We start from the raw sequence: 15569 nt of genomic DNA, 5'->3' as shown, positions 1-15569 counted from the left end.
ATGTAAGCATTTCGAATGCTTCGAATTTTAAACTTTCTTGTAGCTACATCAATTCCAGGTACATATTCACGCATACTGTTTACTATTTCAATTAATGCAGCATCTCTCAAATTTCTTTGTATGACTCGCTCTTGTAGCTACATCAATTCCAGGTACATATTCACGCATACTGTTTACTATTTCAATTAATGCAGCATCTCTCAAATTTCTTTGTATGACTCGCTCTTGTAGCTACATCAATTCCAGGTACATATTCACGCATACTGTTTACTATTTCAATTAATGCAGCATCTCTCAAATTTCTTTGGATGGCTCGCTTTTGTGGTTCCAAAGGCATTCTCGTTCTTGATACACCTCCAAGAATCTCATAATTGTCGCTGTTGACCAATTTTTCGACATATTAATAGCAAAAGCATAAACAAAGGAACTATCTGCGAACGAATAAGCACTAGAAAGGTTTGAATCCAGCCGCGAGGTAGCAATCGAATGATGTTATTCGATTGTGGAGAAGCCAAAATGGCGCAACACAATAGAACTAATTTCAACATCTTGTGGCGTGACAAAAGTTGCGCTTCTTAAAAGGCGCCACGGAAAACTAGGAGTTCACACATGCAACTACAAAGCAACTGCAGTTCGCCATTCGCAGTGGCGATACTTTTGTTGCCTGTGTGAACCCGGCTTTATACAACGTCACAAGACTTCTTTCATGAATGTGTTGTAGCTTGCCATTCGATTCACAGTTTTTGTCCATACTTGCGTTTATTTTAAAATCATTTTCTTGAAACATATATGCCTTCTGATACTACACAAACCCCCAGAGGCAAGAAAATAAGTCAAATATTTCGTAAATTATCTAGGAAATGGATGCAAAACAAACGCAATTATTAAGACGCGTCTGACATTCACCGTACTCGCCGCTTGGAGCGCTAGTGTCGCTCCATCTTTCAAACGGTAACAACTTTTACAACAGTGAGTGTCGCGACTGTTAAGTTAGACTGTGGTATAGAGATCAGTGCCCACACCTTTCGAAGATATGCTTTGGCTTTCTCAAAGGCGTCCAAGTCTCTGTTGTGAAAGCAAATTATGGGTGTTAAGTTCATGGAGCGCACTGCAGCAAGAGAAAGCGTCTCTCAGCGCTCCTAGCGGTCAATGTTCGAACCCTGTTGAGATGCGGTGCAGTTGATTAACTGACATCTAGTAGTAGTGGTAGCAGCAACAGTAGCAGCTTTATTCATCCATATATCTTTTTTTACACGAATATAGGACATGTCTAAGTTTTTACTAGTTGAGATCAATTTAAAATAAGGTAATTCGTATACACACACAGTTACAGACTTATAGTTAGAGACATTTAATAGATTTACTCCATATATATATATATATATATATATATATATATATATATATATATATATATATAACGACTGAGATGTTGAGCTCAGAAAGAGGAAGAGGTGTTAGTATTGGGACTAAGTATTTATAGAAAAGGAAAAAGCATAGTGTGGAGGTGTTATGTGGAATGTTGGCTGTTTTATAATCCTTATTATTATTTATTTGTATAACATTTTTGTTTACCGAACGACTACTCTGTTTTATCTAAGTAATCCTGCAATGTATAAAATGTATTGCCTAACAGGTACTTATTAGCTGCGTTTTTAAATAAGTGTATTTTTGCAACTTCTTTAATTACTTTTGGTAATTTATTGTAGTTTTATTCCTTGGTAGAAAATCCTGTTTCAAGTTTCATGTTTATTTTTTCTTGGTAAATGTAAGTTGAGTCTAGCACTTGTTTCAATGGCCATGGACAGAGCTCTTTGTGCAGTAATTACCAATGTTGATATGTACAGCTGACTGATAAAGTTATTCACATGGAGCAGTTAAAATCCCAAGTGTTCTGAACAGATTTTTACAAATTACTCAACTACAATTTTTTGTTATTGTTATTATGGCTCATTTCTGGAATTTGAAAATTGTGTTCATATTTTGTGCATTTGTTCCCCAGAAAAGAATGCCATAGCTAACAACTGAGTGTACATATGAACAGTATGTAACTAAAAGACAGTGCATATTACATGCTGATGATAGAATTCTGGGCATAACAAACTGATGACATTCTGTTTGCCAGCACGTTTGTGTGTTCAACTGAGAATCAGTATTCATTCCTATAAATTTTGCATTTGTTACACAGCCTGTAGAGGTGCCATCTACATTTAAATTAACATTGTCATTTTTCCTCTTCAAACTGAAATTCATGGTACTAGTTTTCTTTATGTTTAATGTCACTTTATTGCTTACTGACCAGTTGTAAAGTTCCTTAAGAGCTTCATTTGCTTTCTCTGCAAGGAGTTCTCTTGTTTTCTCAGTGACTATGATATTGCTGTCAGCAAGAAGACAATCTTTTCACCATGAGTAACACTACTGGAAAAGTCATTGATGCATATTGGGAATAGTATTGGTCCTAATACGCTACCTTGTGGAACCCCTACATTAATGTATGCTGTTTCTGATAAGTGTTTTACTAAATGATCTATTTGAAGTCTGTGTTCCTCACTCTTTGTACCCTATCTGCTAGGTATCATCGAAACTTGTCATTAGGTAACACTCCTATTCCTAAAGCTTTTAATTTATTTAATGTAATATTGTGGTCGACTGTATCAAAGGCCTTAGAAAGATCCAAAAATATGCCTGTGACACACTCATCATTATCAAGAGCATCAAGTACAACGTTTGTGAATTCTATTACGGCTGACTCCGTATTTTTACCACTTCAGAAACCAAACTGTGATTCGCTTAATAGATTTATTTATTCATGTAATTCATTAATCTGCCTTTCATAATTGCTTCTATTATTTTTGAGAATGATGACAGCAGGGAAATGAGCCAGTAATTTTCTATGTCTTCTGAATTACCTTTCTTAAGCAAAGGTACAACTCTAGCTGGTTTTAAAGCAAAGCTACAACTCTAGCTGGTTTTAACTGCTCTGGAAATGTCCCTGATGTGAAGGATTGATTTACTATATTTGTTAGGGGCCTTGTATATCTCTATGCATTGTTCCAGTACACATATTGGTGCTTCATCTAAGCCCACTGACTTTTTATTTTTTAGTTTTTGAACAGTTTTATTGACTTCATTCTCTGTAGTTGTAAGTAACATCATTATATGTAGTACAACATTATTTACAGGTGTTATGCTTGTGCAATACTTGACATATGCTCGTTTTCATAGTTTGCTACATTCTGCATTTGTTTGCCTCTCCCTGTTTCCTTTTTATAACATCCCAGACTGCTTTGGTTTTATTCTCTGCGTTATATATTATTTTGTCTTTAAATGACTTTTTTTGCAGCAATTAGCATCCTCTTGTAGATCTTTTTGTATCTATGATAGAAATTTAAGAATTCTGGATCATCGCAACTCTTTTTCAACGAACTGAGGTATTTAAGTGTTTGGGAGGACTTCTTAATACTTGCTGTTATCCAAATGTTTTTGTGAGATGTTTATTCCGACATGCATTGTTTTGGAAATGCCTTTTCAAATTAAATAATGTGGAGAATATCGTAATCACATTAATTTTCTTATACACTTCATCCAGCCTTGTTTTGCTAGTTCTTTTGAAAAAACTTTTATTTTGATTTCTGAGAGATTTCGTTTGTAGGCTTGTAATTTAGGGAATGATTCAATGCCTGATTTTACCATTGTTATTTGACAGAGATGGTCTGATGGTCCAAGATCTTTTATAGCTCCATCGCATTTTCCCTGTCCCTATTTGTGGCCACATGTACAATTATGATGCAGTCATTGTAGTAACCATTGTTGCACTATTGACCAATAGGGATATGCCAAAACTATGATGGATATTTATGAGGGTGCTGCCGGATTCGTTTATGATATTAATGTTGATGTTAATGTCCCCACACAGAATTATGTTGACCTTTCTACTTGAGACTTTATCTAGAACTTCTGTAAATTTCTGAAAAAAAGTGTCCATACCACCACTAGGAGATCTATACACACACACAAAATGATTACTTTCTTGCTGATATCAAGCCTTGTTAATTCAATAGCTTATATTTCAAAGTGATTGTCATCACTTACTGTATTGAGCTCATGTCTTGATTTGAACTGCATCCCTTTTCTGATATAAATGCATGATCCTCCTCCCCTGCAGTAATAGTTTGCCCTTTCATACTTTGATAATACTACATGCTGGGTTTCTGCGTCTCTACACCAGCGCTCAGTCACACAGACTACCGTGTAGTTTGAAGATGGGAGCTCACCCTCTAATATTTGCATTTTATTTTTTATTGATTGCATGTTTTGATGGAGGACTGTTAAGTCTGTGAAATACCCCATGTTACTCTTTCCAATGGTTTTTCTTTGTGACACCTGGTATGTGTGATTGTTTCGGTATTTTTTAAACTGCTGGAGATACTATTTAGGCAGGAAAACCTGATGTCTGGGTTTATCCTAAAAAGCCCTACTTTTCCTACCTATGACAAGAGGTATTAGAACATGTGTGTCCTGAGATCCACCCCCTACACTTTCATGAATCAGCTGTACCAGTCCTGTTTAGGTGTAGGCCATGCCTAGTGAAACCCCATCTGTTGATAGTCCTGAGTTGGCTGGCCTCATAGCCATTCCTACCCCCATATTGATTCGCCTCACATCTCCATTAAGGCGTGGTCGATCATGACGCAGAAACAGCTCAACAAAGTGTACATTGGTGCCATGAGTCAGGAAGCTATCTTGTCCAGGTCACCACCTATTTCATATGCCCCATCCCTGTCCAAACTGTTTCCCACCCCGCATACTATCACAACATGGTCCTCTTTTGTAAATTCCTTAAATAAAGACCCTAAGTCCTGTATCACATGACTTAGCCCTACATTTGACTGGAAGATACTGGTGTTCTGTTATGCTGCCCTTAAACTTTCCTGTAACTGAGGCTACTACCCAGAAGCAGCACTTTGTTCTTCCTAACTCTTTGTACATTCCTAGGCTTCTTGGCCTTGATTGAAGTTTGCTGCACATTTCCTGCATCTCATTAACTCTGGCAGTGGTAGATACCTGCTTTTGGTGTTGATGACAAAGCTCTCAGATCGCGTTCTCTTTCTTTCTAGATTAGATTAGATTAGGCTAATGTACCTTCCACGGGTGCCAAGTGGAATGATCGTCATTTTTTGAAATGAGCACTTTATGAAAGAATCATTTTACAAACACTAATGCACTCGATTTAAAATAATTTTTTTTCTTATTTATAAGGTAATAAACATGTAATAGAACTACCATAATACTTATTTACAATGAACACATTACTGCACTCAAACAGTGCGGAAGTTAGATTGTACTTACACACACACACACACACACACAAACACACACGCACACACACACACACACACACACACACACACACACACACTTATTTACAATGAACACATTACTGGATTAAAATTGTGCAGAAGTTATATCATACTTATACACAAATCAGTTGGTTCTACAGAGAAACTCATCAGTGGAGTAGAAGAAGTTGGCCACCAATAGATCCTTAGGCTTCTCTTAAACTGAATGTCATTGGTTGTTAAGCTTCTTATGGCTGCTGGCAAGTTATTGAAAATGTGTGTTCCTGAATAATGCACACCTTTTTGTACAAGAGTAAGTGACTTTAAATCCTTGTGAAGATTGTTCTTATTTCTAGTACTGATTCCACGAATTGAACTGTTGGTTTGAAAAAGTGATATATTTATAATTACAAATTTCATTAAGGAATAAATATATTGGGAAGAAGCAATTAGTATCCCTAGCTCCCTAAACAGGCATCTGCAGGATGTTCTTGAGTTCACGCCACATGTAACTCTTACTGCACGTTTTTGTGCCCTGAAAACTTTACCTTGGCTTGATGAATTACCCCAAAAAAATAATCCCTTATGACATTATGAAATGAAAGTAAGCATAGTATGCCAGCTTTTTCATTTTTATATCCCCCATGTCTGACACAATTCGCATTGCATATAGAGATTTGTTAAGATGCTTCAGCAGTTCTGTGGTGTGCTCCTCCCAGTTGAATTAATTATCAAGCTGTATTCCCAAGAATTTAACACTGTCCACTTCTTCTATCTGCTTGTCATCGTATGTTAAGCACATACTCATGGGATATCCCTTACAAGTTCTGAACTGCATGTAGAGTGTTTTTTCAAAGTTTAGTGACAAAGAATTGGCTAGGAACCAATGATTAATGTCCTCAAATATTTTATTAGTCGATCTTTTCTAAGACTACACTTGATTGGATTTTTATTGCAATGTTTGTATCATCGGCAAACAAAATGCACTTGACATCTGATAATGTTACTGATGAAAGGTCATTGATATACACAAGAAAAAGTAAGGGCCTTAAAATGGATACTTGTGAGACCCCACATGTAATTAGTTCCCAGTTGGATGATGACTGATAGTTTAATACATGTCTCTTTCCTAATAATACTCTTTGTTTCCTGTCAGAGATATAAGATTTGAACCATTTTGCAGCATTTCCAGTTACACTGTAATATTCTAATTTATGTACAAAGATATTTTGATTTACACAGTGAAAGCCTTTGACAGATCACAAAATATATCAGTTGCCTGTAATTTTTTGTCTAATGAATTATGCACATTTTATCTGTAAGTGTAGGCAGCCTTCTCAATATCAGAACCCTTTAGAAATCCGGACTGCGACTTTGACAGTATGTTATTTGAAATAAGATGGTTATAATGCCGATTGTACATTACCTTTTAAAATTTTTTGAAAATGCTGGCATCATTGAAATTGGACGGAAATTTAATGCTATTTCTTTATCTCCTTTCTTAAACAGTGGTTTATATTCAGCATATTTCAACCATTCAGGAAATATTCCACTGATAAACGACTGGTTACAAAGATAGCTTAATATGTTACTTAGCTCAAAATCACATTCTTAATTAACTTTGTTGATATTTCATCATACCCACTAGATGTTTTTGATTTTAAAGATTTTATGATGGACATTATTTCTGATGGGGTAGTGAAGGTCAGATTCATGTTATGGAAGCTACTTGAAATGTCTGGTCTGAGGTATTCCATAGCAGCATCTACAGAACCTGACAATCCCATCTTTTCAGTAACATCCTCCTACCAGCTGCCAGTTCCCAACCACCCTCCTCCTCCCTATCTCCCTTGACCCTTATTAGTTCCTTCCTTGCTTCTTCCAACTGTGTCTGAAGAGCACAGATTTTCCTTTCCTGTTTCGCAATCAGAATGTTCCTGTTGTATACTCTGCAGTTCCAGGATAGAGCCTCTTCTGTTCTCCCAACACCATTGCATCCCCCCCCCCTCCATTGAAAATATTTCCTAAGAGATTGGCAACAGGCAACAAATCCCTCTACTCAATACCCTATAACAGCTCCCACATTTCTGTAACGGTCAGTTTCAAAAGAATAATTAAGTTTAAAGAACGTTTTAAATTTGTCGAGGACTCGAGACTGGCTGTGTGTAAACAAAAAACGACACTCAAGTCTTATGTGTGGTTGTTGTTGTTTTTGTACTGATTTAGATATACAATGACAGAAGAATGAAGTAGCACTCACTTTGTTTTTAGAGAATTTACTTTATCAAGCGTGTTTAGTCATGTTTTTAAACGTCTATAACTCGGAAAATTTAGGCCTAGATTGTGTCTGTCTAACTAGTAAACAATACGAAATGTGTTAGTTAATACGATTTACAAACGTATAATTACACTTTTTTGTGAGATTAGTCACTGATTAAATTAGCAGCTGTCTTTTTTAAATATATTTTTCTCTTATCAAGAAAACCTGAATAGATTTTTTTGTGCTTATGTCACGCAGAATTTCGGGTTATGTCTCGATTGTCGGCACTTCAGATAACTCGAAGTTTTTTCAAGAACAATTTCGTTCTTGCTAATATGCAGTTGTGTGACAAGTACAAACACTACAGTAAGTATATGAAACAAAGAAAATAAAAATTTAACATTATTTCCTCTTAAATAAGTTCTTTTAGCGGACAAAGAAAATACTGGTGATCTCACTCGGTGGCCATCTCGGTAGACGCCCTACGTCGCTACACCAGCCCTCTTTGGGAAAGAGGAGCGCCGTCGTTGGATGATGCCAAAAGTGACGTCACTGGAGCGGGTCCATGAACTCATCGGGAAGCCGATACACCACTTCTGCTGGTGAGGCTTCTAGATCCGATTTATACATGTTACGTAGGCCAAGTAAAACCAGTGGTAAAACAGAGGTCCATTGTGATCCATGGCACATTAAGGCTGCTTTAAGCGATCGGTACCAGCATTCAATCATGCCATTACCGACAGGATGGTAACTTGTCGTCATGTGATGCAATGTGCCGCAAAATTTACTTAGTTGGGCAAATAGGTCCGATTCAAACTGCCCTCCTCTGTCCGTGGTTATATGAAGTGGACAACCAAAACGGGCGATCCAGTGTGACACAAATGCATTGGATAGCGTCTCAGTAGGAATGTTATCCACCAGAATGGCTTCTGGCTAGTGCGTGAATCGGGCTATTACTGTCAATTCAATTCAATTCAATTTATTATCATCCATTTTATAATATACATGATATAGGAATTGTCATATAGAAAGCAAGAGAGAGAGGCAGACAGAGAGAGAGAGAGAGAGAGAGAGAGAGAGAGAGAGAGAGAGAGAGCATGATTTATATTTTTAACAATTAAGGGAAATAACATTTTGTTAGTTACACTTTACACATTCTGTCTTCTTTTTACATGAAAGATGAGAAAAAAATTTACAAGATTTATACAAAGAGAAATCCATCAAAGGCAATAACATTTTCTTAATTACACTTTAATATTTTTCTAAATTAAACTTCACATATTTTGTCTTATATTTACATGCAAGTTGAAAAAAGTGAAGGATTATGCAGAAAAATCAAAAGATGAGCACTGTCTGTTTAGATAGCAAAGAAATTCATCAACATTATAGAAACTCTGACCTAATAGAAGCTTCTTTAATTCTTTTTTAAATATATGAAAGTTTTGTGTGCTTTTTATTTCTTTTGGGAAGGCATTTAACATTATTTTGGGTAGATACATCACACTATTTTGGTACAGGGATTTTGTATGTATGTTTCTATGGAAATCGTGCCTGTTTCTGGTCTGATAGTCGTGTACTTCACTGTTTAGAGAAGAGAATTCTTGTTTTGACTTTAGGAAACGTACTGATTCATAGATTAATAAATTAGAGAGGGTCAAAATTTTCAACTCCTTAAAGATTCCTCTACATGGATCTCTGTAGGCAACACCCTTCAAAATACGAATTGCTCTCTTTTGAAGCTTAAAACAACTTTTTGCAAAACCTGTATTCCCCAAAATATAATACCATATCTTAGATTACTACAAATGTAAGAGTAGTTGGCACATAGTACTGTTTCGAAATTGCAGTTTTCTTTAAGTTTTCTCAATATATAACAGTATTTACTAAGTTTTTCATTCAATAGTTCAACATGTTTTTCCCATCTCAAGTTATTGTCCAGGCATACAACTAAAAATTTTGTAAAAGAAGTTTGTTCTATCAGACATTTCCCAATCTCTACTCTTATGTAATTTTTTACTTTGTTCCTTATGAGCCTAAAGTTCATCCAAGTGGTTTTTTTGTCATTTATAATTAAGTAATTGTCCTTGAACCATTCAGCCGCCTCATTCATTGTTGAAGCTATTTTTTCTTGTAGGTCAGCTTCACTAACTCCCTTAATAAAAAGGCTCATATCATCTGCGAGAAGTACTGATTCTGTTCTTGTTAGATGGTTAGGAAAATGATAAATAAAAACTAAGAAGAGAAAAGGGCCTAGAACCGAACTCTGGGGTACACCACCGTTGACTTTCAGATATGTTGAGTAACACTTCGTGCCATTATGTATTACTTCAGCACTTTGATATCTGTTGCACAGATACGATTGAAACCAGCTGTATGCTTTTCCACGTACTCCATAGTAATACAGTTTCTGTAGCAAAATATCATGGTTGATGAGGTCAAATGCCTTGGATAGATCTAAAAATATTCCACAGTTTAAGTCCTCATTATCCATTGCAGTTAGAGCCTGTTCCAAGGAGTGATATAGAGCTGTTTCTGTGGACCTGCTTCTCCTGAATTCATTTTGTGCGTTGGTTAGAATTTTGCATTTGTTTAGGAAACTCATCAGTCTCTCATACATAATCCTCTCAATTACTTTAGCAAAGTCTATAATTTTGTATGGTATATGGACAGTCTTTTTTATAAAGTGGCTTTACTATTGATTTTTTAAATGCAGAAGGGAATTCACCAGTTTTAAATGATGTATTAATAATATCAACTGGTTCAATTATTATTTTGTTTGCACTATATTTCATGACCATATCAGGAATACCAATCCATCCACAGGACATTTTATTTTTCAGCTAATTAATTGCATTTCTTTCTTCTGAATATGTAACTGGGTACAAAAACATTGTTTTTACATTTGCTGGAACTTTTGACTTACTATCTTTTGAGTTCGCCAGAGTCTTGATAGGATTTTGAGCACTGTTAATGTAGTAGTCATTGAACATATTGGCAGCACATCGAGGGTCTTCAACAACTTTTCCTCCCTTTTTTATTATAAGTTTATAGTTTGTCACTTTGGATTTACCAACGTTATGGTTTGTGACCTTCTAAACTGATTTGGTTTTATTGCTGCCTTTTCTGATAATTAAATCACATTTCAGTTTTTTTTCTTTTTTTCTGCATGAGTAACTTTTCTGTAACATCTAAGATATAGTTTTAAAGCTGTATTACGCTTTGAATGCCAACCCAGATTTCTAAGAGTACCTGCAGATTTCCTAATTCCTGCAGCTAACCATGAATTAGATTTGAAAGAGATTTTTTTTTTTTTGAGGGGGAAAGCGACATCAAGACAGTAATAATAATAAGAGAAAAATGACTCATATTTAGAGTCTACAGTTTTGTTTGGGTCTCTGTCCCATTCAACACTATGCAACATGCTATGAAAATTCCAAAGGCTACTTTCATTAATATATCTGGTTTCTATATAGTTTCCACTGCCATGTTTTTTCCTAACCATATTTTTAATAAGAGCTTAATTGCCGTGTTGTCAGAGAAACCAGTATCTGTTACTTCAACCTAATAACTACAGGTCTCTTTGTTAATAAACACCTGACCAATTGTTGTCTGACACCCATGTCCATACATGGTGATATCAGTTACTGTAGCTTCTAAATTATATGAGGTAAAGAGATTTAGCAATTGATCCTTGTGTGCATTACTATTACTTCTAAAACTGACGTTGAAATCAACTAGTACAATTGTTGATTTTGACCTAACTCTCAATTTATTCATTAGATCCTCAAGATTTTTTTTTAAAATAAAGGAATATTTCCAGAAGTTACCTATATATAGAGAGACAATTGCCAAACCACAGTTAGTCAGTTCACAGACCCAGTATTCAAATTCTTTTTCTATGCACTTTACTTTGTTCAACTTTAGTTCTTTAGAATTAAGATTGTCTCTAACATAAATACAAACACCTCCACATCTGTACTCTTTTCTTCAAAAACGGCTTATAATTTTAAATTTGGGAAGGACTGCTGTACATATTTGAGAGTTTTGTAACCAGTGTTCACTGACACATTCAACAGATACTTGGCTAAAACTGTCACTTAACATAACTTCAAGTTCACCCAACTTATTACTTAAACCTTGTAGATTCTGATATAGCACTGAAAACTGGTTGTTAGACACATAGTTAAATAAATTATTACTTATCTTAACACTGCTTTCTTGTGGCTCTTTGACACTAAAAAATACTTGAGGTGATTCGGCTGCCTCACACTTCTAATTGGTAGCCCAGAAATTATTGCTGCTGTTGGTCCTGATGAAGTGGTTACAGAAGCTGGTTGTGGTGTTGGTTAGGCTACTGGTGTTGTTGCTAAGACTGTTGTAGTAGTTCCTGGAGTACTCATTACTGATGCTACAGATGAAGCTGATAGTGTTGTTTGTTGGGCATCTGCTGTTACTGGACTAATTGGTAGCCCAGAAATTATTGCTGCTGCTGTTGTTTCTGATGAAGTCATTACTGATTCTGCTGTTGATGTTAAGACTGTCGTTGCGGTTCGTGGATTACTCATTGCTGACACAGTTGGTGGTGCTGTAGATGAAGCTGGTTGTTGTGGTGGTTGAGCTTCTGCTGTTTGTGCTTTTGCTGGATTAGGTACTGCTGCTGGTGTTGGATTGCCCACCGTAGCAATGGTCTCTTTATTCTTTTTTTTTGGTCTAGCAATTGTACAATTTTATGTCCAAGGAGTGACTTACCACTTGCATGCAAATGCAAACCATGTTTAGTTAAGTCTTCTCGCTGCAAGAAATCAACAGATAAGAAATGTGCAGTGAGGAATGCTTTACATATTTTTTTGAACAGTCTGTTTGCCGTAGCAATTTCACTGTCAGTAGATAAAGTTATCCTTGTGAAGGGGGCGGTGGACCTACTACATCAATATGAATACAGGCAAAACTTGCCATTGTGTCTGGGAATTTGCGCACCAGCTCAGAGACATGGTGAGAAACCTTGATGTCCTGGCACTGTAGGCATGCACGAGCCCGTGTGTGACAGTATTTTTTTGTTCCTGGCCACACAAAACTGTTGCCTTCACGCCGGGGTGACATAAATTATGTAGACTTTCGAAGGCTTGCTTGTATAACGCTGTAAGAACGAACAGACGAGTTTTCCCAGTTGAAATGTCACAATATAGCTTTGCGTTTGTAACTGGAACGTCCATTGGCTGAAGTTCAAGGCCAGACGTGGCATCTTGTCAACAATCTCGAAGTTCCAGGTCAGACTCCTATGCTTGGGCTAGGTGAGTGAAACCTACAGTCTTTGTGATACTTCTCTCCTGGGATAGACATTCTGCAATGACATTGTGGATTTCCGATACATGCTGTACATCAGTAGCGAATTGTGCGATGAACTTCAGTTTATCGGATTGTCTCGGAGAACACTTGTCATTATTTTGTTGAAAGGCAGAGGTGAGGGGTTTATGGTCTGTAAAAATGACAAAAACTCTAGCTTCCAACCGTGTACGGATATATTTAATGGACTCATAAACCGCCAACAATTTGCGGTAGTATGCCCTCCATTGTTGATGCCCAAGAGATAGCTTTTGTGAAAAGAATGCGAGAGGTTGCCAAGCTTCACCTACATGTTGTGGCAATGCAGCACTGATTGCCGCCTGGCCATCATCTACTACCAGTGCGATAGGTGCTTCCAAAGTCAAATGTCCAAGAAGGGCTGCGTCTGCTATACTTTTTTCATCGACTCTGTCCACAATACCAGGGTTTGGCCTTTAACGTAGGACCAGGCTCTTGGAGTTCTGCTGCATAAGGTAGAAATTAAGGACTCCCAAGAATCTTCGCAGTTCTTCAGCAGTTTCTGGCAGTGGAATATTCAATATAGCCTCTACTTTCTCCAGTAATGGCAGTGACCCCTCTGATGAAATCTGGTGGCCTAAAAAGGTAACCTCTTTCTGGCCAGAAACACACTTTGAAGTGTTCAACACTACTCTGTATTCGTCAAGGCGTTTAAACACCTCAAGCAGGTCCTGTTTGTGTTCTTCTGGGGTCGCTGAAAAGACGAGTATATCATCAAGATATGCAAAACAACACTGCAAGCCTTGCAAAACGGAAACTATAAATCTTTGCCATATCTGGGCAGAATTTCTCAATCCGAATGTCATAAACAGTCTTTCGAACAGACCAAACGGCGTTACAATGGCCGTTTTCGGAATGTGTCTTACGGCAACAGGAATCTGTGTATATGCCTTTGCGCAATCTAATACGCTAAACACCTTTTCTCCACATAGTGTGTAATTATAATCTTTCAAGAGAGGAACAGGATACCGATGCGGTATTGTCCTAGCATTCGAGGCTTGGTAAGCACCACAAGGACGCTATGCACCGTTCTTCTTTGGCATTAAATGGAAGGATAACGACCGCGTACCACTAGACAGGTGAATGAGGCCTTTCTTCAACATTGTATTAAATTCCACCTTGGCAACCGCATATCGATCAGGAGCAAGACGCCTGTGTCTGCACGAAACTGGAGGGCCCGCAGTAGTGTTGGTATAATGTACAGTATTGTGACATACCTTTTGTGGAGCCCCAGGGGGCCTTGTGATAGCCAGGAATTGTTCTAGAAGTACGGTATACTTATGAACTCATCACGCTTCGACTGGATCAGTTTGGCGTCGTATACGCCGCGCTAGGTCGGACGGAATCCATCGACATATAGTCCCGTGACGTTGTCTGTTAGGCGGGCGCCGGCCGCGGTGGTCTCGCGGTTCTAGGCGCGCAGTCCGGAACCGTGCGACTGCTACGGTCGCAGGTTCGAATCCTGCCTCGGGCGTAGATGTGTGTGATGTCTTTAGGTTAGTTAGGTTTAAGTAGTTCTAAGTTCTAGGGGACTAATGACCACAGCAGTTGAGTCCCATAGTGCTCAGAGCCATTTGAACCATTTGTTAGGCGGGCGTTGGCGACGTCCGGCAGCAGTCGATAATGATTATGTGCTAAGAAATCGGCTCCGATTGTAGACTCGGTTACGTCCGCCACGGTGAAATTCCACTCCGAGATGCGACGTAGTCCCAGGTCCAACTCGATGTGCTGCATTCAATACGTTGCAATGGTTGAATTATTAGCTGCGGAAATGCGAAATGAGGTGGCTGGCTGATAGTTGTGTAACTGGGTCTGTGGCAAAATACGAGTACATATGTCGGAACCCGTGTCCACCAAAAACTTGCGCCCTGTCTTGCGATCTGTCATAAAGCGAAGCATGGACGGCAGCCGACGGTTCAGAGCGATTACTTTTGCCTGTCGCTTATAACTGAGAAAGGTACACTTTGAAGTACACCTGATTTCCGAATTTCCTGTGGTACCGGCACATGTCTGCCCGGGTTAAACCTTCGGCCGCGGCGGGGATCGCCGAGGAACGACTTCTAGATCTTGTGCGGAATCGTCCTCTAGTGTAGCTGTCGAACAGTAGTTCGCACATCTCCTTACCCGGCGTGTCGACCATGCTTACGAGACTGTCGTAATCAGCCCGCGTTACCACCGGGGTGCTATTACACGCCGTCGTAATTTAAGGGAGGAGGTCGGTACGATGGTGTCGTTGAATTCGATGCGCCAGGTCCGCAACGCCATCTAGCGACATGTCCGTTTGTGACGCTATAACGGCTGTCACCTGTGCCGGCAGACGGCTGCTCCACAAAATGGGTAGTAATGTACTAGGTACCGTGCGCGTATTAACCTTCCTCCTTAAATGACACAGGTACTGCGATGGTTTTCTGTCACTGACATCATCTTGTGTGAGACCTGCCGCTCTCATTCTTCCTGCAAAGAGGACACTCTTCGAATTAATTCAGTCTTTAATTTCGCGTATGCTTCCGTATTCGGAGGTGACGCTATAGTATCTTGAACCTCAGCTGCGTAGAGGTGGTGCAGCTAACTGACAACCAGTGCAAACTTAGTGGAGTCGGCGGTCACTC

The sequence above is a fragment of the Schistocerca gregaria genome, chromosome 7 (genome assembly GCF_023897955.1).
Source record: "Schistocerca gregaria isolate iqSchGreg1 chromosome 7, iqSchGreg1.2, whole genome shotgun sequence".
Taxonomy (NCBI): Eukaryota; Metazoa; Arthropoda; class Insecta; order Orthoptera; family Acrididae; genus Schistocerca; species Schistocerca gregaria.
The sequence above is the reverse complement of the archived record's forward strand: the minus strand, read 5'-3'. Positions refer to the sequence as shown.